At 37.7% G+C, this 24723-nt stretch overlaps 1 protein-coding gene and 1 pseudogene across 9 annotated transcripts in view; one reads left to right on the top strand and one right to left on the bottom strand.

Moving 5' to 3' along the window:
* Positions 1–24723, top strand: part of NKAIN2 (sodium/potassium transporting ATPase interacting 2) — a 1166031-nt gene that overhangs the window by 273240 nt on the left and 868068 nt on the right. The window lies entirely within an intron of this gene.
* Positions 22777–24082, bottom strand: LOC127493139 (histone-lysine N-methyltransferase SUV39H2 pseudogene; annotated as a pseudogene).

Below are 24723 nucleotides of genomic sequence, written 5' to 3'. Positions count from 1 at the left end.
TCTTAAGTGTGCTTTTTAAAATAGAATAGTCACAGTGGAATTTAGGTCATTGGATAGTTCAATAAAGGGAAACATTGTACCTGACTAAATAAATGTACCTGAAAAAACTCTAAGAGTAAGCATGTATGCATATATGTAATATAGGTATGCATGTATGAGTAAGAGTATGCATATATGTAGCATTTATGTGTGTTGGTACATGAAAAGTAAATTTGTACATTGAAATTCTATATGGATAATCTTTTGAAGGAGGATAAAGACTCTAAAGGCATTTATCTTCAATTGACCGTTATATGAATTAATGGATTAAGACTATTCTTTCAGCAAATATTTAATTACATACCATTTTAAGTCTTAAATGGAAAAATGGGTATTAATAACATCAAAAATAAGAGAAAATCTCTCATAGGCTTAATGCTTAGAAATGATTATTTCCTATATAAGTAATTTCAATTTATGTGATATTCTGCCTCTTAGTAGTTCTGTGTTGTATTCCTATGAATATTTTCTCCAATCATCAGACTTTTCCCCTCTAAAAGTGTCCCAGGAAGAAGGCAAGTCTTATATTCTCTTGCCTTATATTTTTAGAGATCTTTGAATCATATAAAGGTTTATTTTTAAAAGAAAATGGAGCAGTCACTGTGGCATAACAGGTAAAGCCACACCTGCATTACTGGCATCCCATATGCGCTGCTTAGAGTCCTGACTGCTCCACTTCCAATCCAGCTCTCTGCTGTGGCCTGAGAAAGCTATGGAAGATGGCCCATGTGCTTGGGCCCTTGCACCCGCATGGGAGACCTGGAAGAAGCTCCTGGCTTTGGATCAGTGTAGCTCCAGCTGTTGCAGCCATCTGGAGTGAACCAGCAGATCAAAGATCACTTCCTTTCTTTCTCTATTTCTCTCTCTCTGCCTATGCCTCTCTGTAACTCTGCATTTCAAATAAATAAATCTTAAAAAAAGAGTGAGCATTGTGTCACAGAAAATTAAGCTGCGATGTAGAATGCTAGCAACTCATATCAAATTGCCTGAATTTTGATTCCAGGCTTCTCTGCTTCTAATCCATGTTCCTGGTATTGTATCCTGGGAAGCAGTAGATAGTGGCTCTACCACCCACTTGGGAGATGGAGTTTCAGGATCAGCCTTGACTATTGGCTGTTCTGGGCATTTTGGGAGTGAATCAGTGTATGAAAGATCTTATTCTCTTTCTCTCCATAATTTTAACTCTTACAAGCATAAACATATAGAGAAGACTTTAACTTGCTTGAGAAAAATGTATAATGCAAAAACCATATGGATTTCAATTTTATTGCATTAAAACAATTTATCCCTTAGTTTCATTTTCCATGAACATTTTTGAAATAGATGATATATATATATATATATATCATGTCCCTTTGGACAATTTATTCAGACATTCTTTTCCCTTCTGCTTAATTGCCTTAATTATATTACCTAGGGTTGCGTTTTTTTTTTGTTGTTGTTACTTAATTGAACTCATTTGGAATCTAGTCAGCTGGTCATGCTTTTTAATTTAATAGATACAAATTTGAGTTCCAATTCTAGGATGTCTATAAATTTTAGCCGTTTTTAACATGAAATAAAAGCAAAATAAATGATACCTTATTCTCCAATTACAAGCAAAGGTTAGAAAAGCCAAGTTCAGTCAGCTAAAGATGAGTTATCTGCAAATGAGCCTACTTGGAAACAGATTAGCAATTTAAATGAATAAGTTAATAAGATCCAATTATAGCTAATTTGCCCATCCTTTCTTTCCCTTGCCCTCCTACAGGCTTTATAGTGCCAGTGCCTTGCTTGAGTTCCTGGGAGCATGGGGGAGGTTTGTGGGGCAGGCAAGTTTGCAAGGAAAACACAGTGGCATTCATTACAATTGCTCCAGCTGAACTGGGCTTCACTGCCTGGCAGCAATTATAGACAGCACAGCTCCAGACTTTACAAGTCCAGAATTTTTCACTTTTTAAAATGATTGTGTACATGTACAATTTGGGACGTGCTCAATCGGACTTGCCCCAAATGGTGGAGTTAGAAACATGCCAGGGGATTCCAATACAATCCCATCAAGGTGACATGTACCAATGCCATCTCACTAGTCCCAGTGATCAATTTCTGTTCACAGTTGATCACACTGATAGGTCTAAGAGTCAAAGGGATCACACAAACAAGACTAGTGTCTGCTAATACTAATAGACTCAAAAAGGGAGAGAACGATCCAACATGGGAAGTGGGATACACAGCAGACTCATAGAATGGCAGATGTCCTAAATAGCACTCTGACTTCAGAATCAGCCCTTAAGGCATTCAGATCTGACTGAAGAGCCCATGAGAGTATTTTAGGCATGGAAAGCCAAGACACTCTTGGGGGGGGGGGGGGGAGAAGGACCTAAAGGAGAGATCTCTGTGAGTGAGATCCCAGCAGAAAGAACGGGCCATCAAAGAAGAAGGTACCTTTCTCTGAAGGGAGGAGAGAACTTCCACTTTGACTATGACCCTGTCAGAATAAGATCAAAGTCAGCGAACTCAAAAGGCTTCCATAGCCTTGGCAACTCATGACTAGAGCCTAGGAGATTACTGATGCCATAAACAAGAGTGTCAAATTGTTAAGTCAACAACAGGAGTCACTGTGTACTTACTTCTCATGTGGGATCTGTCCTTAATGTGTTGTCCAATGTGAAGTAATGCTATAACTAGTACTGAAACAGTATTTTACACTTTGTGTTTCTGTGTGGGTGCAAACTGATGAAATCTTTACTTAATATATACTGAATTGATCTTCTGTATATAAAGATAATTGAAAATGAATCTTGATGTGAATGGAATGGGAGAGGGAGTGGGAGATGGGAGGGGTGGGAGTGGGAGGGAAGTTATGGGGGGGGAAGCCATTGTAATCCATAAACTGTACTTTGGAAATTTATATTTACTAAATAAAAGTTAAAAAAAATAAAATTATTGTATATGTGCATGAGGGTGTGCGTGCATTCCAAATGTGATTTGGGTTATGTTCCTCTCTTTGGCTAACTTTTCCCTACCATTCCTGCAACTCACACTTTCTATCTTTATATTGCGTGTTCACTTTTATTTTTCACTTTTTTCACTTTTTAAATATAGCAACCCCCTTCTAACTTTCAAATACTGAATTTCCTGGCCTGTGCCTTAAAATGTTTTTGAAAATAGAGCTCTGTTCATTTCTGTCAACTTCTATGAGGGTATCTCAAAAAGTTGATCAAAAAATAGAATTAATAGATATATGGTTTGTGAATTTTTAAACTCTCCCCATAGTTTTTTCATAATAGTATTTTCTTTGAACTCTGGGAAGATCCTTTATATGTGTGGATTTCAATTTTTTTGGCAAAAAACTTTTTATTATATTTCCACAGACTTTTTGAAGTACTCATATATATATATATATATTTTGAAATGTTAATGAACATCCTTATTGTATTATTTAACAAATGTAATTGAACCAGAAATATGTTGAAAACAATTTATGACATTTTAGAGTTTCTCATTACAGGATAGGTTAATTTACAAAGGTTTCTCTTATTTCTTGGATTAAATTACAGGTAGATATTATTTCTGCAAATGCTGTGTTGCTTTAAAAAACAACGTATGTTCTTGTTGCTTTTTCGACTTTGAAAAGCAATAGGATGTAAAGTCAAATAATTGAGGGATTTGGGGATAGACATTACCAAGAAAATTAGTAAATGTGGCCTCCAGAGCTTAGAAACAACCTCTGCTACTAGTGTGCTAGAAGGGGTTAGGAAAAAAGGATTGACAGAAAAATCCTGAGATTAATGATTAAGAATGCTGTAGAACAGAACATAAAATCCTCAGAATTATTAAGCAATTAAAGTATGTTTCTGATTATAAAATAAAAATGGAACAGGAAGGATGTAATTAGTCTTAAAAAATTAGACAGTGGTGATTTGTCAATGGAGAAACTATGCCCTTCACTTAAACAGTGTTCATGTAATTTTTGGTATGTGCAAGAAGAAAGAAATAGAGATTTGAAGTATGCTGACTTTTACTATTGATATTTGTCTCAAATCAGTTGGTTATATTCCCCCTATTCAGGAGACAATACATACATTTTTTACAAATATATTTACTGGGAATGATATTTCATCTACCCATATCACTTGCATGTTTACATTAATTGTTTAATGCTTTGTTATGACTTATAATGCATGAAGAGTGATTTATAGAGTAATACACCTGCAGGAAAAATGTACTTTCCTCTGCTATGTTGCGAAGAAAAAAAAATCCTACTTTGTGAAATAAATTTAGTAAAAATAAAGGGGAATAAATTTAATAAAATGAAGACTTGATACATTAATATGAATATATATATGAAACAACCTATGTACCTTTTTAAATATAAATTTAAACATTTACTTGTTGCTTAAATCATTGATTACAGATATAGAATACTTTAAGATAATCAGTTGCTTATATGATATTATACATGATTACCAGAAAATAATCATTAAAACTGAAATAAAGAAAACCACAGCTTGGTCACTTCAACAGAATGCTTTTCTTTTTCTTTTTTTTTTTTTTTTTTTTTTTTTTTGACAGGCAGAGTGGACAGTGAGAGAGAGAGACAGAGAGAAAGGTCTTCCTTTGCCGTTGGATCACCCTCCAATGGCCGCCGCTGCAGCCGGCGCACCGCGCTGATCCGATGGCAGGAGCCAGGAGCCAGGTGCTTTTCCTGGTCTCCCATGGGGTGCAGGGCCCAAGCACCTGGGCCATCCTCCACTGCACTCCCTGGCCATAGCAGAGAGCTGGCCTGGAAGAGGGGCAACCGGGACAGAATCCGGCGCCCCAACCGGGACTAGAACCCGGTGTGCCGGCACCGCAAGGTGGAGGATTAGCCTATAGAGCCACGGCGCCGGCTAAGAATGCTTTTCTTAATTGGATTACTGAAGAATATTTTATAAGAATTTATTATTAAGATAAACTTCCTTAACCATGTGTATAGTGCATCCAGAGAATAGAGAAATGCCTATTTTTTTTACACAACCTAAGACCAAATTTTTTCACAGGGTTATTGTACCCAACTGAGTAATATGTATTCATTTTTCTTACAGCTTATCCATTCTTTGTTATTGAAGTTTAAGTATTTGAGGCAGCTGTTATTTTGAGTACTAAACTCATAGACCCTGGTATACATTGATAGTCTGGACCATGCATTAGGAGATTCAGATCCATGATACGTGAGGGTCTGTCTTATTGCAACCTAATACACCCTCAGCTATAGAACAATAGTGACATCACAACAGCATAAAAACCATTTCCATTTTCTTCAGGGAAAAATCTAGATATGAAGCAGTGAATGAAACAAAACAAAACAAAACAAAAAAGCTCCTATAAAAAGGAATGCCCTAAAAGAGTAGGAGTGTACTTTTTTCCACATTCAGCCTTAAATTATAGAGGCCATTGTAATAACAGTTACTTGAAAATTGCTAAGAGAATAGATCTTAAATATTTTCACCAAGACAAAGAATTTCTAAAAAAGATTTACTTATTTGAAATTCAGAGTCAGAGAGCAAGGTGTGTAGGGAGGAAGGAGGGCAGGAGAGAAAGAGACAGAGAGAGAGAGACAGAGAGAGAGAGACAGAGAGGGAGGGAGAGAGAGATGGATCTTGCATTCATTGGTTTCCCCCTCAAATGGCTGCAAGTGCTGGAACCTGGCTTAGACCAAAGCCAGGAGCCAGGAACTCCATTCTGGTCTCCTATACATGGATAGGGACCCAAGTACTAAGACTTTCTTCTGCTGCCTTCTCGGTTGCATTAGCAGGGAGCTGTATTGGAAATGGAGCAGGCAGGACTGGAACTTGTTAACTGGTGCTCATATGGGGTGCTGGTTTCACAGATAGTAGCTTAACCCGCTGTGCCACAATGCAGACCATAGAAAAGATAATTATGTGAGGCAATGGGTTTGTTAGCTTGAATTAATCATTCACAATGGCTGCATATTTGAAAAAAAGTACCCCATATATGTAAAATAAAATAATATTATGATACTCTTACTTGTGTTTTACAAATATTCACATAAGCAAATTAATGTATCTTAGGAAAGTATATTTCCACAAATAGCTCAGCTGTTTTTTCACAGTATCTCCTTATAAAGTTTACCTTGTTCTTTTATGTTTTTCTTCTGTAATCAGAAAACCATAATATTTACTGGCATGTGCAATGAGAATCTCATTTGTGAATAACCCTAGGCATTTGGAATAAGCCTATAAAGGAAAGGTGGGTCCTCTGGGACATCCCTGCTACCAAGGCCCTCCCCTCTTTTTTGCAGACACTCATCAATCATTGCTCTTTTCCCCCACTGAACTATACAGGTATCACAAATTGTTCTTCTGTTAACAAAGCCACTGATCAGCATTAATGCAAAAAAAGCCTCTTTTGTTTCCCTTTTCTATAAATGGTTAAACTTTATTATCTTTTATCCAAACTCTGCCCTCAGTTACTGTGTCTCCTTTCCTAGCATCTCCTGACCTTAGTTATACTTCTCCTTTCCTTACCTAAGCTTCTTGTGTGTCTATACCAGCTGTCTCACCTTCCTCACTCCACACTAAGTGTCTATACTAGATGTCACAGCTTTTTCACTCGATAATCCCTAAGAGTGTCTACACCAGCTGTCCCAACTTCCTCACTGCACACACACTGCGTCGTCCACTGTGGTCTAGCTTCCATGTCACCTGCTACACTGCAAAGAAATCAGCCCATCTCCACTAATCTGAGACAACACTGCTATTTGCTCTTCTGACAAATCAGTGCCTCAAGTCATCTTCCTGAGGATCCCTCTTACCATCTCCTTATTTCTCTTCCCACCTGTCTTGTGATAATTTGTGAAATGGACTCTTCTCAATGGTTGTTTCCTCAGGTATGTGTTTTGCCAACCCCTATCATTCTCAGTGGTTCAGATACTCACACTTTAGACTCTTATGTCTACATGTCTCTGTGCCTTGCCTTAGCCTCTCTTATATTTATGTAGTCTTACATATCGAAAATCCCTGATGCTGCAGCTCCTCAGTAACCTGCGGGAAGCAAACATTATCATTTATACCATCTATAGTCTCTCTCTCTCAAAAGGATGCCTTCATGAGCCTATCAGGCCTACCTGATGGACACAATCCTTGTCTATTACTCATTGACCTATGTCATTCACCTCAACTAAGTCAACCATCAGTTTCCAAATTAACTCTACATAATTCTTGATTCTGTTTCCTCTTCCTGTTTCATGCCACCATAAAAATAACTCAAGGCTTTTGGTCCCCTGACTAGTCTCTCATCTTATTTTATTATACTTGTGTGCATTCTTTACAATATAGATTAGTGTGATTGGATATTAAGATTTTTTTATTCAAATAATCAAGATCTTTAAAGGCCTCCCTATCTCCTATAAAGAACATTCTTGCTAGTATAAAATACATAACTCTCCATGACCCAACTCTTACCTAACTATATTTGTTTCTTTGTATCTTAGACCCCAGCGGTACTGAAAAGTGTTTTGCACAAACAATGGTGCTTCATGACTTTGCATATTTAGCCACCACTATCTAGAATGCCATTTCCTTTTTTGCTGGTCTCTTAGATATCCTTTAAGATTCTATATGTGCTGAGTCTACTCTATAAACCATTCACTGAAACCTCAATCTAGTTTAACATTTTTTTCCTCTGAATTCTAGTACGTTTTTCTGGTGGTGGTTGGGAGCATTCAATCACTTTCATCAACTTCACATTTAACCTTAAGGTGATACTTTTATGGTCTAGCCCCCAAGTGAGGAATGAAATATAACTTCACCTACTGTCTGCAGTACACAAGAACCCAAACATAGTTGATATTAAGTATGGCCACAATGACATCAATCTGAAAAGACAGTTGTCCAGTTCTCTATAATTTTCAAAGTTGTAGATATGATTAAAAATTTAGCAAACTAAGCAAATATTTACTGGTACCTACTGTGTGCCAAATCTTAATTTTATTGTTTTTAACAAATTAAAAGTTAACCTGTTTAAAGAAATAATGTTTAATGTTAACACAGCAAAAAGAAAACATGAAAGCAAGCAAGGATTCTTTAAAATGCTTCAATGACTCCCCCCGGTCACTTAATAATCCTTTTGTTTACAACATTAAATGTGTAGTAATTTTTCACAAAACACTGCTTTTGATTCTTTCCCTTATTCTCAACAGTTCTCACAATTTTGGATGAAAAACCATTTGAACAGTAATGATATACAGGATGTTATAAACCGGATTTTTTTTTAAGATTGATTTATTTGACATGCAAAGTTAGAGAGGCAGAGAGAGAGAGAGGTCTTCCATCATCCGCTGGTTTATTCCCCAGATGGCCACAACAGCTGGATTTGTACCAATCCAAGGCCATGAGCTTTGTTCAGGTCTCTCACACGGGTGCAGGGGCCCAAGGACATGAGGCATCATCTCCTGCTTTCCCAGGCCATAGCAGAGAGCTGGATCAGAAGTGGAGCAACCAGGACTCAAACCGGCGCCCACATGGGTTGCTGGCACCACAGGCAGTGGCTTTATCTGCTATGCCACAGAGCCGGCCCCATATACTGGATTTCATGGATGATTTAAGGTATTTACAAGGACAATTTTGTTCCTTTTATCAAATATGCTTAATTTACAGACTGTTCTACCTTTAGATGGAATGACAATTGAGATTTAATTTTATGATAACTATCAATAAGAGCTTTACAAACTCTGCAATTACATAGTCTTCTCCTGGAGTGCAGATATTCTTAGGTGTTTGCCTGTCTTCTAAGTCCCGCTTAGTGTCTGGAGTGAATTAAACGATCATTAAATCTTTGTTGAACTAAACTGGAAGTTAACACTACTAGTACACAAAATGGTGAGGAATCCCTTGATTTTTTTTTCCTTTTACTGTTAACAGCACACTGAATCTTCTATTCAATCTTTATAACTCCTTAAGAGTTAAAACACAGGTTTGTCAACATAAGAACCAATAGCCTGGAGCCAGCATTGTAATATAGCGGGTTAAGCCACCACCTGCAAAGCCAGCATCCCATAAGGGTGCTGGTTTTAGTCCCAACTGTTCCACTTCCAATCCAACTCCCTGGTTATGTGCCCTAGAAATCAGCAGAAGAATGGTCCAAGTGTTTGGGCCCCTGCACCCACATGGGAGACCCAGAAGAAGCTTCTGGCTCCTGGCTTCAGCCTGGCCCAACCTTGACTATTGTAGCCATTTTGGGAGAGAAACAGCAGATAGAAGACCTCTATTTCTCTGTCCCTCTCTGTCTGTAACTCTGCCTTTCAAAAAAATGAAATCTTAAAAGGCAGCAGCCCTTTATAAATAATTTTCTGGAAGAAAGCAAGAATTCACTCAATGATAAAAGACCAAAAAGGTGAAGGTGAAGGCAAAATGTACCTGGAGTCTTCAAAAAGTTCACAAAAATGTGTATTTAAAAAAAAAATAGATTTAAAAATTGTGCCCGACTAAACTTGTCTTCCCACTTTTTTGGGGGGTTATGGGGGTTGGTCAGTGAATATAGCCCACATCCTCCCTCCTGGTACCACCCCCACCTGCCACATGAGGTGACCCAGCATCTGACCCCACTGCAGCTCCTAAACTTGTCTTTTAATTAAATTTTCTATTATTTTTTTTGAAGTCATCTTACATACATGATTATGGGGGTGGAAGTAGTGTTTTCTTGGAAAGGTAACAAGGACTGATAGAGCACTAATTTGATATCACATTTAGGATTTCATGTGATCAGTTTCACTTTGTTGATGTGTGTGTTTCTGTGGGGAGCAACCCGGACTGGACTGAGTTACTGGAATTAAGACTTATTCTATGCATCTGCTCTCCCACAATATGGCGCTGGGAGAGGAGAAAACAACTTCTACGCAGCTGCCTCTTGCCAACTTGAGTGATGACCTCCAGGAGCTGATCCTGCTCCTGATTGGAGGAGAGCAGCGTACTCGGCGTGTGGGCAGCCGAGTTGGGATTGGCAGAGGAGGACTATAAAGGAGGAGAGAGACGGCATGCACCAGGAACATCTAAGGGGAACATCTACCTGAGGAACACCTGTGCAGCCCCCGAGAGAGCCGGCTAGCGGTGTGCCACTCCCCCGCGGAAGTGGGGAATGTGGCAGGGGGAACCGCCCTTCCACGGAGGTGGAAGGGACGGTAGCCAACCCGGGAAGAACCAGCAGCAAACCCGGGGAGGGCCGAGCAGACGAAAGAACAGCGCAGGGTCCTGTGTCGTTCCTCCACGAAGATGGGGAGCGACATGTTTCAGTATAAAAGATAGGGAGTAACCATTCTACTAATCTGTCTCAAATAGTGTTGAGCCCATTCTTGCAAAGATCTTTGGGAAGTCATTGATTATCTGCCTATGGTTTTCTAGAACTTCATGTACTAAAAGTAGTATCTTTCCATGTCCCTTTGATCTTGTTGTCATTTTTGCTATTGTTTGACAAAAGGAAGTTGATAAATAGATTAGTGTTTCATACTGAAACATTCACTAAAAACCTAGGTAGGAAGGTACTGTTAAACTGAAGGGCAGGGCCTAGGGATCAGTGTGAAGGTGGACAGGGTTACTGTTTTAGTATCACTGTGGAGTAACATTGTTAACATCTTGGGATTTTCTTCTAATTAAATAATAAACATTTAATTATTATAACAAGTAAAGATTAGAAGGTTTTCCTGAAAAATAAACATATTACCTATTTTCTCGTTTTATTGTTACTGCTGTAGAATGATGGAGTTTATATAAGCAATGGCATTACAGAGTTTCCTTTTGGGTAACGTTTGTTTGCCTGCTGCCCTATTTTTGTATATAATACTTTATGTGTGAGTATATTCTCTAGAAAAAAATCAATATAGTGCCATTGATTAACAACACCCAGCCTACATGTTTTAGTGAACTGAACTACTTCCCCTATTGCTGGTATGATGGACACTATTATAAAATGCTGAGCAAGATGAAAGAAAGCTGGTTTCTCTTTTCTTTAACAAAAATATAGAGAATTGAAAGGCAAATGATTAACAATTTAAAAAGTTAAAAGTCATTAAAAACCACTGTATTGGTCACATACAAGTACACTGGAGTAGCATATTGTCTGGTTCCTGTGACTGTTAAAAGGGGAAGATTATTATTTCATTTTGTAATATTAAATGTGTTGCATTAATGCCTTAAAATAGCTTGAATGATTACATAAAAATGAGCTTTTAAATACCTGTTAGAAAATAACTCTGTAAAGATAATTTGCTCTCATCTCACACTTAAAATATGCTATTTAACATAAATTAATGATATATGAGTAGGGGGAAGAAAACTAACAATTGTGTTTTAAGTGGATGATTTTTTCACAGCCCTTGTATGTCAATTGCATCCCACAATTATAAATGTACTTTCTGAATAGCGTCCTGTGCAAAATAATCTGAGAATTGGCTAATAAAGGTTAAATCACAGTTGGGATATTGAAATGAAAATTGATGAACAGATTGTTGATGGGCGATTCTATTCTCGCTAAGAGAACATCAACCCACCAAAGGAAAGAAAAGACCTTTGCATTATTAAAAGCATGTTCTGCAACACTGTTGGGAATTTGGTTGGGTCACGGATGCTGGCAGGTTGTCAGGGAAACAGGAATAATGCAACTGAATGCATAGTCCTCTGATAAAATGGGTTTTAACATTGCTACTTTTGACTTTTCTGATGGCTGAACTGGAATTTCTAATAGTAACTTTAATGGACAAGAGCACATTTTTTCTGGTTTAATTACACATATCTTTGTTAGTACCATGGTAATAAAAATATTTTCTCTAAATGCAGTGTCATACTTATAATCCAAAAAGAAAATATCTTTTTACAACCAAAGTTGGAGAGTTCTGACCAACAGCATATATTATTTATTCATTTTTTATAAAGATTTTACTAACCCATTACTGCATTAGTAATTAACTTTTGTAGTAGCTATTTTGAGGGTATGTGTTAAACTCAGCCATATTCACATTCTTATGACCTTTTTTCTAATTGCTGCTGTTTATCAACTGGCCTGCGAGGGTCTATTTCCACTATATTTTATCTGAGAAAAGCTGACTTTCTAATGTCATGTTTGGACCTTTCATAGTAACCACAAATACAAGAATACAACGTCAAATAATGCTTCAATTGCAAGTATTTATAATAATTCTTCAGAAATGTATGAAAATAAAGAAATTGGACCTCTTCTGCAAGAGATGTGAACAAACTAAGAGAGGACTCTAAATGGTGTTGATATGTTATTTTGATATTTCCACAACAGAACCAATAATGTAACACCATTGTCTGTAAGCTGAGTAAGCCTTGTCATTAAATTATTGAACATTTTGTGGATATGGGAAGTTTATCTTCAGGAATCCTCTTTTTCCTCAGTCTGTTTAAAGAAACTGATAATGTCTCTGTAATACATGTGGAATAAGATAATTATCCTCTTAGGCTCACATTCAGGGCCCTGCCTCCATCAGCTCTCTCAAAATCATTCCCAGCTTCTTTTTTTCCAGTTTCTAGGTGTTCAGTTTCTTTAGCTACACCATGCTCTTTCTCAGCTACTCCACTTTGTGATTCTGTGCAAGTTATGCCTTCCTTATTTCCCTTTATTTTATCTATGACTCAGTCTAAAAAAATTGTGGCTGCTCAAAAGTGCTCAATAAATATAATGCATGTTCATCATCCTCCTTCACAACTGCTCTGCTCAAAATGTCTCATGTGTCTCTTGATGCCATTCAGACCCTCTCCCATATTTTAAGTAATATTAAAACGTTTTTCTCTAACATTGTTTGTGTGCAAGAAATTCAAGGCATTGTCACTGTACTTTACTACTGCTTGTGAGTTGGGAATCATGTGAGGCAATCCCCCATGATACCAGAAAGGACAAAAAAAAGTCCCCATGGAGCTTGTCAACCAGCAGTATTTGATGTCAGTGCTGGCTGGAGGGAAACGAACAAGGATGATGTTAGGAATCTGTTTTGAAAAGCATGCCATTGTAATAACATGAAAAGCATTTCGAGTCACTTGGTATTAAAAGAATAAATAATAGATGTTTTCTCTTCCTTAAGATTGATGTCATGTGGATCCTGTATAATTAGGAATTCTCTATTATACCTCAGCCCACATGTTATACCCATAATATCATTGATCTGATAGCCGCAAAACCCACATTATACTTGGCAAGCGGGACTTTTCTCAAGGCCAGATCTCTGGATAGTAAATATTTTATGGTAGAGTTGTTGGGGACATGAAATTGCCTTTTACTTATTTTACTGTTTACACACTTGTAAGGCATTTAACTTATGTATTTTGGTTTAAAGCACATTTTTTTTTCCTTGTTAAACTTGGCTGAAAATACTTTCCCCTTGTTTTCCCCTCTCACCTCCTTGCTAATGTTGAAGGGAGATGGTAGATTCCCCTGGCTGCCATTACCATTGCAACTTCTCTATAGTCGAATTCAAATATTTTTATACTCTGTTTGTTTAAAAGTGAAAATTGTGCCTTTACATCTAGCCTAAGGGAATAGTTTCTTTAGAAAGAAGAATCTTTCATCCTTTTTATTCTGGATATAACAGATACTTATCTTTTATGGAGGCAACTAAATGAAGAGTTCATCAGCTAATCTCTCTCATGTATATTATTTTGATTCCTTTACAAGCAAAATATTTCAGAAGCCCAACAGCAGTTAAAGAAATTCCTGACCTTGCCTATTTTTGAAAGACTGGGAAGTTACACTATACCCCACAGCAATCAGTCGTCAAAATCATTTCTTTTCTACTTCAAAAGTGAGTGTGTGTGGTTTTTTAAACTGCTAATGAAAGCATTACAAAGATTAGCTTTTGAAGTGGTGAGAAGCTCTCATTTATTTTCCTTCTGGTATTCTCTCTGCCTCCAGCTAAAATTTAGAACTTTAAAAATATTGCTCTCTGGTACTAAATTCAGTTGATGTTCTATCAAAGTGCATTTGGATTATCAAAGCTTCGTTCCTATCTTGCAGCTCAGTATTCCTGAGAGAGCACAAGTCAGGTTAGAATTGACAAGCCTATGCCTAGTACTTTCAGACTAGAATTTGCTTGCTTCCCTACTGTGGTTCTTCCTACCTGTGTGAGTAACTCTCTCCTGCTGCTGTGCAGGGAAATGGGTGCCTACAACATGATGATAAGGGAGGCAGTGTTCATTTCCAAAAAAGCAGACGAGCAGCTTAGCCCTTAGTACAATGGAGAGAAAAGTCATACAGAAATCAGCAGCTGGTAGAGCTGCATGATGAGATAAGTACATTGGCAAGATTCACAAGATTTGCATTTTTTTTTTATCTAAGAAGGCTGTATCATTTTATTCCTTTAGTTATTTATAATGTAGAAAAAATTGGGGTACTAAGGATTTCACTAATGATTTCATGACATCAGTCTTTTTCTTTTCAAATGTCATAAATTAGGGCTAGTGAAAGTTACTTTCATGTTTGCCATATATTTTTTTTCTGAGTCTTCAGTTATCAGCTTCTGAAAACGTAGCTCATTTGAAGATTTTTCCATATGTTGTCTCCAATTAAAAAAAAAAAACATGAATTTTTTTTTAAATTAATTTGAGAGGGAGAATAGATGGGAGGGAGAGAGAGGGTGGTTTCCAAAGCCATCCAATCACAGCCTGTTGCCAGGTAGTTTCTGTTTTCAGTGGCATGACCTTCTCATTCCACCACATTTCCCCCTTTTCATTTATTTTTGAGCAACGGGAGGCATGATTCTTGGCCATACCATTGTTGACCCCATTTCCATGTGGTCTCTGTAGGTGGCTGTGCCTGTCTTAGGTTGTCCCCCAGGGGATCTTACCCATCATTGACTAACCAGCGCTCAAAACGGTAGACCACAGGAGTGCTTGCTCAGATCGGGGTAGGAATGAGGAACAATGGTAATCAGGAATGGCATGACCACACGCAGGCTGTGGGCCATTTGAGTGGCTGACCAGAGCTAGTGGGGTATAAAACAGTAACGGATGTGGCTATGGGCAGTTTCTCAGGGTAGGATGATAGGGCAGATACATCTGCTAACAAGACGGACTCTCAGTCTTGTTCAGCTGGTTCTGGTTGGCTGTCAGTTGCAGGCTTGATGTTTCTGGCAGGTACCCAAATGGGCTGTCCCGCATTCTCTGGAAAGACACAAGCATATCTTCAACCCTTGGTTAGCAGAAGCCTTTTTACAGGCGTTGGAATCCAGGGCCTGAATTTTGCATCGACTCCTACATTAACGGCAAACATATGGATGGAATGGGGTTTAGCGGCTGCCTTGAGAGCCTGGGGTGCCTGAGGACTGCCACAAATGTGGGGACAAGGAAAGGGGCTTAGGAAGGGGTTCTGTGCTCACCCTCACAGAACCAAACAGCACACAAAACTCCGAGGGGCCTACTTGCCGAAATCCGGGGGGACCTTGCTGAGTCAGACGCTGTCTCTGTCACGTTGGCACGCCAAATGTTGAGGCTGATTTCTTCTGATCATCCAAAACTAGGCTTATACAGAAGCTTAGAGTGAGGAACTGAATCTAAGTCTCCCACATGGATGGCAGGAACCCAATTACTAGAGCAATCACCTGCTGTCTCTCAGGATTTCCATCAGTAGGAAGGGTGAGTCAAAAACCAGAGCTGTGAACTCGTCGAATGTGGGAGGCAGCAACCCAACTATTCAAGCTATCACCACAACCTGTCAGAGTTTGCCTTATAGTAGGAAGCTGGAACTAGGGGTGGAGCAGGGTGTTGAGCTCAGGCACTCCAATATGGGATGTGGGCATTTTCAACTGCTAGGTATATATTGGCTCTTTAAAAAAATCCCAACAAATTATATTTAATCACAGAATTAAATAATAAGCTAATATCATCTCTCAGATATATATCAAATATCATCTTGAGGAAGACTTGGTAACCATATTATCTCACTTGGAGGCCTTGTTTGCACTTGGGTACCCTGTTAGAGTAATGTTTATCCAAAGATGAAAAAACTGGCATTTAGAATTTTATACTTTTTTTAGGGTTATAAGATTCTGTAGAATGATGGAAGCAGAAATCAACTTGACAGGGCTAAAATCAGAATATTCGTACAATAAGTGGAAAAACTGAGCATGAACTCTGAACATGTTTAGCAAGCTTGGCATTACATGAAAAATCCCTCATGGGCAGATGTTAGAAGAACACCAAGATCAAATGGATGGATTTTAAAATAGAGCTACTTGTTAAAACTAGGGTCATATGAGTTCCTTGGGGTTTTGGTAAGGCCTGAAACTTCGGCAAATATGCACCGGAAGGGGACAAGTAATTGCTGACTGTGAACAATGGAAATGTTGTGATCTTAACATCAATGATGTGGGCCACAGATTTCATATTAATTTGGATATGGTTAAAATATGCTGGGTAACTTAATGAGATGGCCCATAATTCAGCTGATGTGAGAAAGTTTCATTTTCATATGGAAGCTCCTGCTACCATCTGGAGCTAGCCACTGCATTTAAGGTGGATATTTGCAAAAAGAAATATGATACCCAAGGAGAACTATATATAATTATTGAAATATTTTATTACTTTAAAATTCATTTATTTGAAAGGCTGAGAGAGAGAAGGTGAAGGAAGGAGAGACAGATCTCTTCACTGGCTGTTGCAGCCATTTGGAGAGTGAACCAACTGAAGGAAGACCTTTGTCTGTGTTTTTCCCTCTCAGTGTAACTCTGCCTCTCAAAGAAATAAAATCTTAAAAAAAAAAAAAAAAAAAAAAAAAAAAAGCTTTTCCTCCTTCAGTCCCTTCTATTCTCTTCTTTCCTTATCAAACATGCATATATATGTAGTAATCTTTTATGAATTTACCTATAGTTCCTATTCTATAGCTCAGATAAGAATAGTTTGAAAGATAATTTCTGTGATGTATACCTTTAATGACAGGCACCCAGGAAGTTTCCTTTGAATAGGTATATACATAGACTTTGGCACCCTTATTAGGACTCTGTACACACTGATGCTTTACACTTTCATCAAAAGCAAATTAAGGGATGAGTTAAACATTTTGTAACTTGTGTACACAAATTCAAAAGTGTTTAACTAGCAATGTCTTCCTCCCTCAGGAGAGCTTGAGAGAACTCTGTCAATTTTTAAATTACAGTCCATTTTCTGTCAAGTTTGCATAGAGTTAGGTAATAGTTGGGTGATTTTTAATTCTCACATGTATACTGTGCTTATCATATAATAAGGACGTTATTTCATGAGCTCTTTTAGACACGTTTTTCAATGTATATTTACTTAATGCATTTTTAATTTAAGGATAGCTTGCCAAATATTACTACTACTAGTAACGGTCTGAGGTGCCAGAACCTAGATAGATCTCTGCACAGCCTCGAGTTGCACAGTTTTAATTACTGTGGCTTTTTAATATTATTTAATATATGATTGGGCAAGCAGCCTTCAGCATTCTTACTGTTGTAGTGTCAGGGTTGATTTCAAGTATCTTTAGAATTACAAATTAGGTAATTTCTGTTTGATTACTATAAATGGGTTGCATATTCATGTGTTTGTGGTCATATATGTACTGACTTTGTTCAGTGTTTTATTCAATTATTCCTTTATAAGTTCATATGGATTGGATATATGTTTAAGTTATTTCTATAATACTGTTTTATGCCTTGTGTTGCTATCATTAATTGGCATACTTTTTGTTTGTGTTTTGTGATCCACTTAGTCAATTAGTTTCTACAGAACAGCAATGTCAGTAATTGGAGATTCAATAGCAGCAAGAGGCCATTCTTTAAGAATGTGATGGATTTTAATATTAATTTTAAAACCTTTCCTGATGACATTTCATTATGTGAAAAATAAGATTTTGTTATTTTAGAATTCTTTTTACAAAATAAGTCATACTTTCTATTAAAAATTGAATTCTCATCCACTATGCATTTCTTTTTTTAAAAGATTTATTTATTTTACTTGAAAATCAGTTACATGCAGAGAGAGAGAGTCTTCCATCTGCTGGTTCACTCACCAAATGGCCACAATGGCCATAGCAGCACCAATCCGAAACCAGAAACCAGGAGCTTCTTCCAGGTCTCCCGCATAGGGGCATGGGCCCAAGGACTTGGGCCATCCTCTACTACTTTCCCAGGCCATAGCAGAGAGCTGGATCAGAAGAGGAGCAACTGGGACTAGAATTGGTGCCCATATGGGATGCCGGCGCCACAGGAGGTGACTTTACCCACTACACCAGAGTGCCAGCCTTTATCATGCATTTCTATTGTCTAATTGCAATGACTAATAGTTCCAAAATAATATCTTTGTACATTATTGAAAATCATTATTTACAAAACATGACTCTGGTAGATGTTTTGAGATATATAGATACTTACATATGTAAACCATGAACCTCCCTCTACCCCAAAATGTACACATACAGTGCACACGTGTGCTTATTTTTCTTTAAGATTTATTTATTTATTTGAAAGTCAGTTACACAGAGAAGGAGAGGCAGAGAGAGAGAGAGAGAGAGAGAGAGAGAGGTCTTCCTTCCTCTGGTTCACTCTCCAATTGGCCGCAAAGGCCAGAGCTGTACCAATCCGAAGCCAGGGCCAGGAACTTCCTCTGGTCTCCCATGCAGGTGCTGAGGCCCAAGGACTTTGGCCATCTTCTACTGCTTTCCCAGGCCATAGAAGAGAGCTGGATTGGAAGTGGAGCAGCAGGGACTCAAACTGGTTCCCCTATGGGATGCCGGCACTACAGGCAGCAACTTTACCCGCTACACCACAACGTGGGCTCTACAGGTGTGCTGGGACTCATTCACTCCCCAGATGACCACAACAGCCAGAGCTGTGGCTATCAGGAGCCAGGAGCTTCTTCTGGGTCTCCCACACAGGTGCAGTTGCCCAACGACTTGGGCCATCTTCTGTTTTCCCAGGCCATAATTGAGACCTTTATTGGAAGAGGAGCATCCAGGACTTTAACCAGCACCTTTATGCCAGCACTGCAGGTGGTGGCTTTACCCACTATGCCAGAGCACCAGTTTATAGTTTTCTAATTCCTTTCTCTTTGCTTTTATCTTCATTACATATTCCTTCTGCTTTTTTAGGTTCATTTCATAGTTCTAAAATTTCACAACTTATTTTCATTCTTGTTTAGTAGATTTGTTTCAGACTATGAATTTTCTTCTGTTTACTGCATTACCCACATCTCACAGGCTTTTATGTTCTGTTTTCTTGATTTTCTTCTTGCAGGAATTATCTCAGGGATTATCTTAAATGTATACACATTGATATTTGCTGCTGTTCTGTTTGTTGGTTCCTGATTTATCATTATTATTTATTGTTACTATTCGTGGAAGCACCCATTTAGTAAGAATTCACCAAACATCAATTTCTGTGGGTAGGCTTTGCTTGATGATGACCCTGAATGCTCACCAGATAATTATGATGTAGGTATTTTCAAATAAGAGCTTTGGGATTCCTTAGGGATATGGTATTTGTGTTTAAACTTGAGGCTGTCTAAAGGCTTGAACTTCATGGGTTCAGATCTCTAAAACTGTATTGTCATGAACTTCACATGTTTGATTTCAGTATAGTCATCTATAAAAACGAAATGAAAGCTGTAATTTTTTTAGTGGAAAATTGAGATGAGGTTCATAATTACTAAAAAAAAAATGTGAGTCGTCATTACTAAGTACTTGCTCAAATTCATAGAGTGAAGAAGTGGGAAAGAGGAATAATGCTTGATTCCAGTGTTCAAGTTTTTACACTTTCTATTGTGCTACTACCTCTGGACTTCCAGTTTCCAACTTGTGAACTTGTACTCATTTGGATTATTCACGAACTGAGAGGGGAACTTGTAGTTGTACATTAAAGACCACATTTCAGGGAGTCAGTCATCTTTGGTTAAGCTTTTATTATAAGACCACGCATTAATATTTTTGAAGTATCTACTGAGACTTATTTAACCTTTGATTCATAAATGTAAGCACCACTCATGTAAATATTATCAATGATTTATACTTTTAATTACAATATCTTCAAATGATTTCATTATATTTTGAGGATACTGTTCTCTTAGGGCTATAGAAACTGAAATAATATAGGAAATTTCTGTGTTTTACAAGTGTATTGAACAAGCAGAAATCCCGGAAACAGGCCAAATTGAATGTGGTAAATCTAGTTGTAAATACTATTAAAATAAAAAACTGAGGCCAGTTCAATTTAATAGGAAGTGACACATGATACAAAATGACTGGCTGCACTGAGCATTTGTCTTTTTTTTTTTTTTTTTATGTGACAGGTAGAGTTACAGACAGTGAGAAAGAGAGGTCTTCATCAGATGGTTCATCCCCTAAGTGGCCGCAATGGCTGGGAGCTACGCCTATTCAAAGCCAGGAGCCAGGTGCCTCTTCCTGGTCTCCCACGTGGGTGCAGGGGCCCAAGCACTTGGGCCATCCTCCACTACACTCCTGGGGCACAGCAGAGATCTTGACTGGAAGAGGAGCAACTGGAACTAGAACCCAGTGCCCATGTGGGAAGCTGGGCTGCAGGCGGCGGATTAACCTAGTGTCTTTTATGGGCATGATGTGATCAGTGAGAAGCATGTATTTGGCTATAGAGTGACTGCTGTGATTGGCTGAGACTTGGTTAATGATATCAGTACATTAATTAGAACATATAAGGCCAGTTAACTCCTATTTCTTCATTTTACTTCTAATATCACTTGAGAAATCGATTTCAGTATTTATTTTACTCATGTGAGAAAAATAATCCACATATCTATATCTGAAGAGGATACATCTGTCAATATAAGGGAATCTATAGATCTTGCACAAATTTGAGATCTGAAAGTTCATAGGCAGGTAAGTGAAACTGGCAGGATTAGTCCATATAAATCTTAAAAGCAAATGAATATATGGTGTACAGCTGGTCAGCAGAAATAATTACTATTTTTCTGAGTTTGTACTTCTAAGAAACTATTGAATCAGAATAAATTTTAAAAGTGAACTGAAACATCTAGGATATCCTAATAAAAGCTAGATAAACCATATGTATAAAGGATTTTATTTTCATATCTATGCAAATTAGTCTTTTTTTTTTTTCATTGGAATTTTTCTTACAGTTAGGAAAATTAGGGGAAAAAAACCTGTGAATGAAGTTCATTCCAGACCTTGTACTGATATATTCAGCACATATGATAATCTTATTTTTATGGATAATTAAGTCATTTTAGAGAAAAATCTGTTCTCCCTATTCCTACTAGGTACATATTTGTAAACATCTATGGAATATTTAAGTCATTATTAAAGTCTTCCCAGGTGTTGCATCCTGGACATTCTGTCCTCTATTCCAGAAAGCTCCTTCCAAAAAATGAATAATCTAATATTTGCTTATAAACTCACAATAAACTAGATGTCTTATAACCTTCTGGCAGACAAGTTCTACTTTTAGAATGTTAAACAATATGTCTTAAAACAGAACTTGCTAAAATACCTGTCAGACCAAACAACCAGATGGTATCTGAGATCATACTTTTTTTAGAGTTACGGTTTTCAATAATTATAGGATTTGAAGATTTTTGGTGGGTTATTTCAATATCCTAGAATAATCAGCTCTCAGACAAATTTTTCTTCTGATATACTTTTATTTTTGATGGATTTTGATGTACACATTTGAAATTTACAGCATGTATTATATGTATATATACGTACATATATATTATAGTGATGAAGTTTGTTTTTTGACAACAGTAGTTAAATTCTGTTAATTTATGGGGCTGGCATTGTGGCATAACATGTAAAGCTGCTGCCTGCAGCTCCAGTATCCCTTATGGGCGGTGGTTCCAGGCCCAACTGCTACATTTCTGATATATCTCACTGCTAATATACCTCAGAAATTAACAGAAGATGGCCCAAGTACTTGGTCCCCTGTACCCACATGGGAGACCTGGAAGAAGCTCCTGGCTCCCAGCTTCTGCTTGGCCCAGCCCCGGCAATCGCATTATATATCTTCTACTTGGCATCATCTGAAGAACATCACATGATTTCCTGCTTCTCCTTTTGCCTCTGGTGACCATCATTTATTCTATATCTATATTTGACCTTTTTTTCTTTTAGATTCCAAATATTAGTGAGATCACACAATGTTTGTTTCTGTCTCTGTTTTGTTTCACTTAGCATATGTCCTCCAGGCTCATCCACGTTGTTGCAAATTGCAGGGTCTTTTTCTTTTACATTCAATTTTATATCTTAACATTTCTATACCATTAAAATAACAATATTTTAATGAAAGAACAGTATAAAATTCATCACCTATTTGTCTCAAATATAAGTACAATGAATAATAAACAGGAATGATAATATAGTAACAAAAATAGAACATGCATATTTACCAAACTGAATTAACTCTTTCAACTCGCCATATACCTTGAATTCAGAGAATGTGATCTTTACAACTGTCATTATCAGTTTAATGCTTTTAAAACAGTTGAGGCATTTCATTGTGCAGAGATTTAGTATGCATATGCTGATCCCGGAGATACTGTGTTCAATGTTGGTATCTAGCCATTAAATATGAATACTTCACACTAGTCCACATAACCTTGGATTCCTCTCTTCAGAAACATCACTAATGCTTTTGGCAAATATCTTGAAACATTAATTGTAAATTAATGTAAGTATAAGTGTGATACTATAAAGGGAGTCCTAAATGCATATTTAAAAATGATAATTATAGTTTTTTTCTCTATACTATCAGCAGCTGTTTTTTCCAAAAATTCTGTTGCGATAACCTCTGCAAGTCACAGCTCTATGTTTGTGTACAGCTCTGTCCCTCTTTCTGCTGGACTGTAGTTAATAGAATCCAAAGATATATCTCCAGAACCTTTCATTTAATGATCAAAAGTTGGCTGTTCTCTAGCATTTACGATTCTTGTAGAAAATGTGCGTCACAAAATGAGACACATTCCTATATCAAGCTATATCCACTGTGAATTCATCAGATTCATAATATAGTTCAGAGTAAGTTATTTTTTTGGTTGTCATAGAACTTACCTCCCCAACATCCACCATGACAAAACTCACTCTTTAAATCTTCAAGTGTTTTTATACCCCAGCCATAGCCATTGCTAGTTCAAAAGAGACAAAGTGAATATTGTGTGCCTTTTTGTACAATCCTGTTGGGACAAGTAAGGCCACATCAGCACCTCGAGTTACATTCATGAATGGAGGTACCAGTTGGGATTCTAATGTGTTGGTTTTTATTACAAGCCAAAAGAATTCCAGCTTCAGCAGAACATTTCTCAAAGAAGCCACCTGTGAATGAACAACCAAAGGTAGTTTCACTTAGTAAGCTGGTTCCAGAAGCTGATTATATTCACTGATGAAGTACAAGTTGGAAGGTAGACCCTCTAAGTCAACAGTATTTTCGGCAAACATCATTCCTTTACGATACTTCTGGAGTTCATCTTGCCATCTTTGCGGAGCTATGTTCTGTTTAGCCTTGTTTACAATGTATTTAACAATAGTAGGTTTCAAAGATTTGTTGTTGTTTCTGGGAATTACTGCTTTGGGTTTCTTTTTTTGAGATTTTATTTACTTGAGAGTTACAGATGGAGAGAGAGAGAAGGGGGGGGGGGAGAGGGTGGGGAGAGGTAGAGACAGAGATCTTCCATCCGCTGTTTCACTCCCCAATTCCCAATTGGCTACAACAGTCAGAGCTGCGCTGATCCGAAATCAGGAGCCAGGAGCTTTTTCCAGGTCTCCCGTGTGAGTTCAAGGGCCCAAGCATTTTCCACTGCTTTCCCAGGCCATAAAGAGAGCTGGATCAGAGGAGGAGCAGCCAGGACACCAACCAGTGCCCATATAGGATGTTGGCACAGCAGGTAGAGGCTTAGCCTAAGCCACAGTGCTGACCCCTGCTTTGCATTTCTTTACCTGAAATAATTATGCTTTTCATAGGAGAACTTCTGGAGCAGAATTGGCATTTGAGATCCTGCAAAATTTCATAACTATTTGCAGAATATGGTCATTCTTTACGTTTTACAAGATAATATTCCATATACTCCTTGCCTCTCTGCCAAGGTTTCTACCATCTTGTAGAACTTTCAAACTGGTGAGATCTGAGGTGGATAGCTCAGCTGGCCCTAGGCCCTGCTCTTATCAGGCCCACAGGGAACTGGGGCTGGCACTGGGGTGCTGGAACCTTTTCTTTTCCTAAGGCTACATAAGACTCCAGTTTGTATATACACCACAATTTCTTTATCCATTTGTTCACCAATGAACACTAATACTTTCACATCTTGGCTACTGTGACTGATGCTACAATGAACATGGAAGTACAGATAAATTACTGAAGGGTGAGTTCATCTCCTTTGTACTTTCAGCAATCTCTCTTCTGTGTATACTGAGTCATGTAATTATATTTTAAATTTCTTAGGATCCACTATATTGTTTTCTCTAATGGCTGCCACAAGGTATGTTCCCACTAATGAGTGCTCAGGTTCCCTTTTCTATATCATTGCCAACATTTGGTTTCTCTTGTCTATTTGACTGCAACTTCACAAATTGGTGCAATGTGCTGTCTCAGAGTGGTTTTCATTTGTATTTTACTAATTAGGATTGTTGAGCCCTTGCTCATGTTAGTCATTTTTTAATGTTTTCTTCAGAGATATGTATAGTCATGTCCTTTGTCCATTTTTA

This window comes from Oryctolagus cuniculus, chromosome 5, assembly GCF_051225735.1.
Source record: "Oryctolagus cuniculus isolate XC-2025 breed Fujian yellow rabbit chromosome 5, ASM5122573v1, whole genome shotgun sequence".
NCBI classification, from domain to species: Eukaryota; Metazoa; Chordata; class Mammalia; order Lagomorpha; family Leporidae; genus Oryctolagus; species Oryctolagus cuniculus.
The sequence above is the reverse complement of the archived record's forward strand: the minus strand, read 5'-3'. Positions and strand labels throughout refer to the sequence as shown.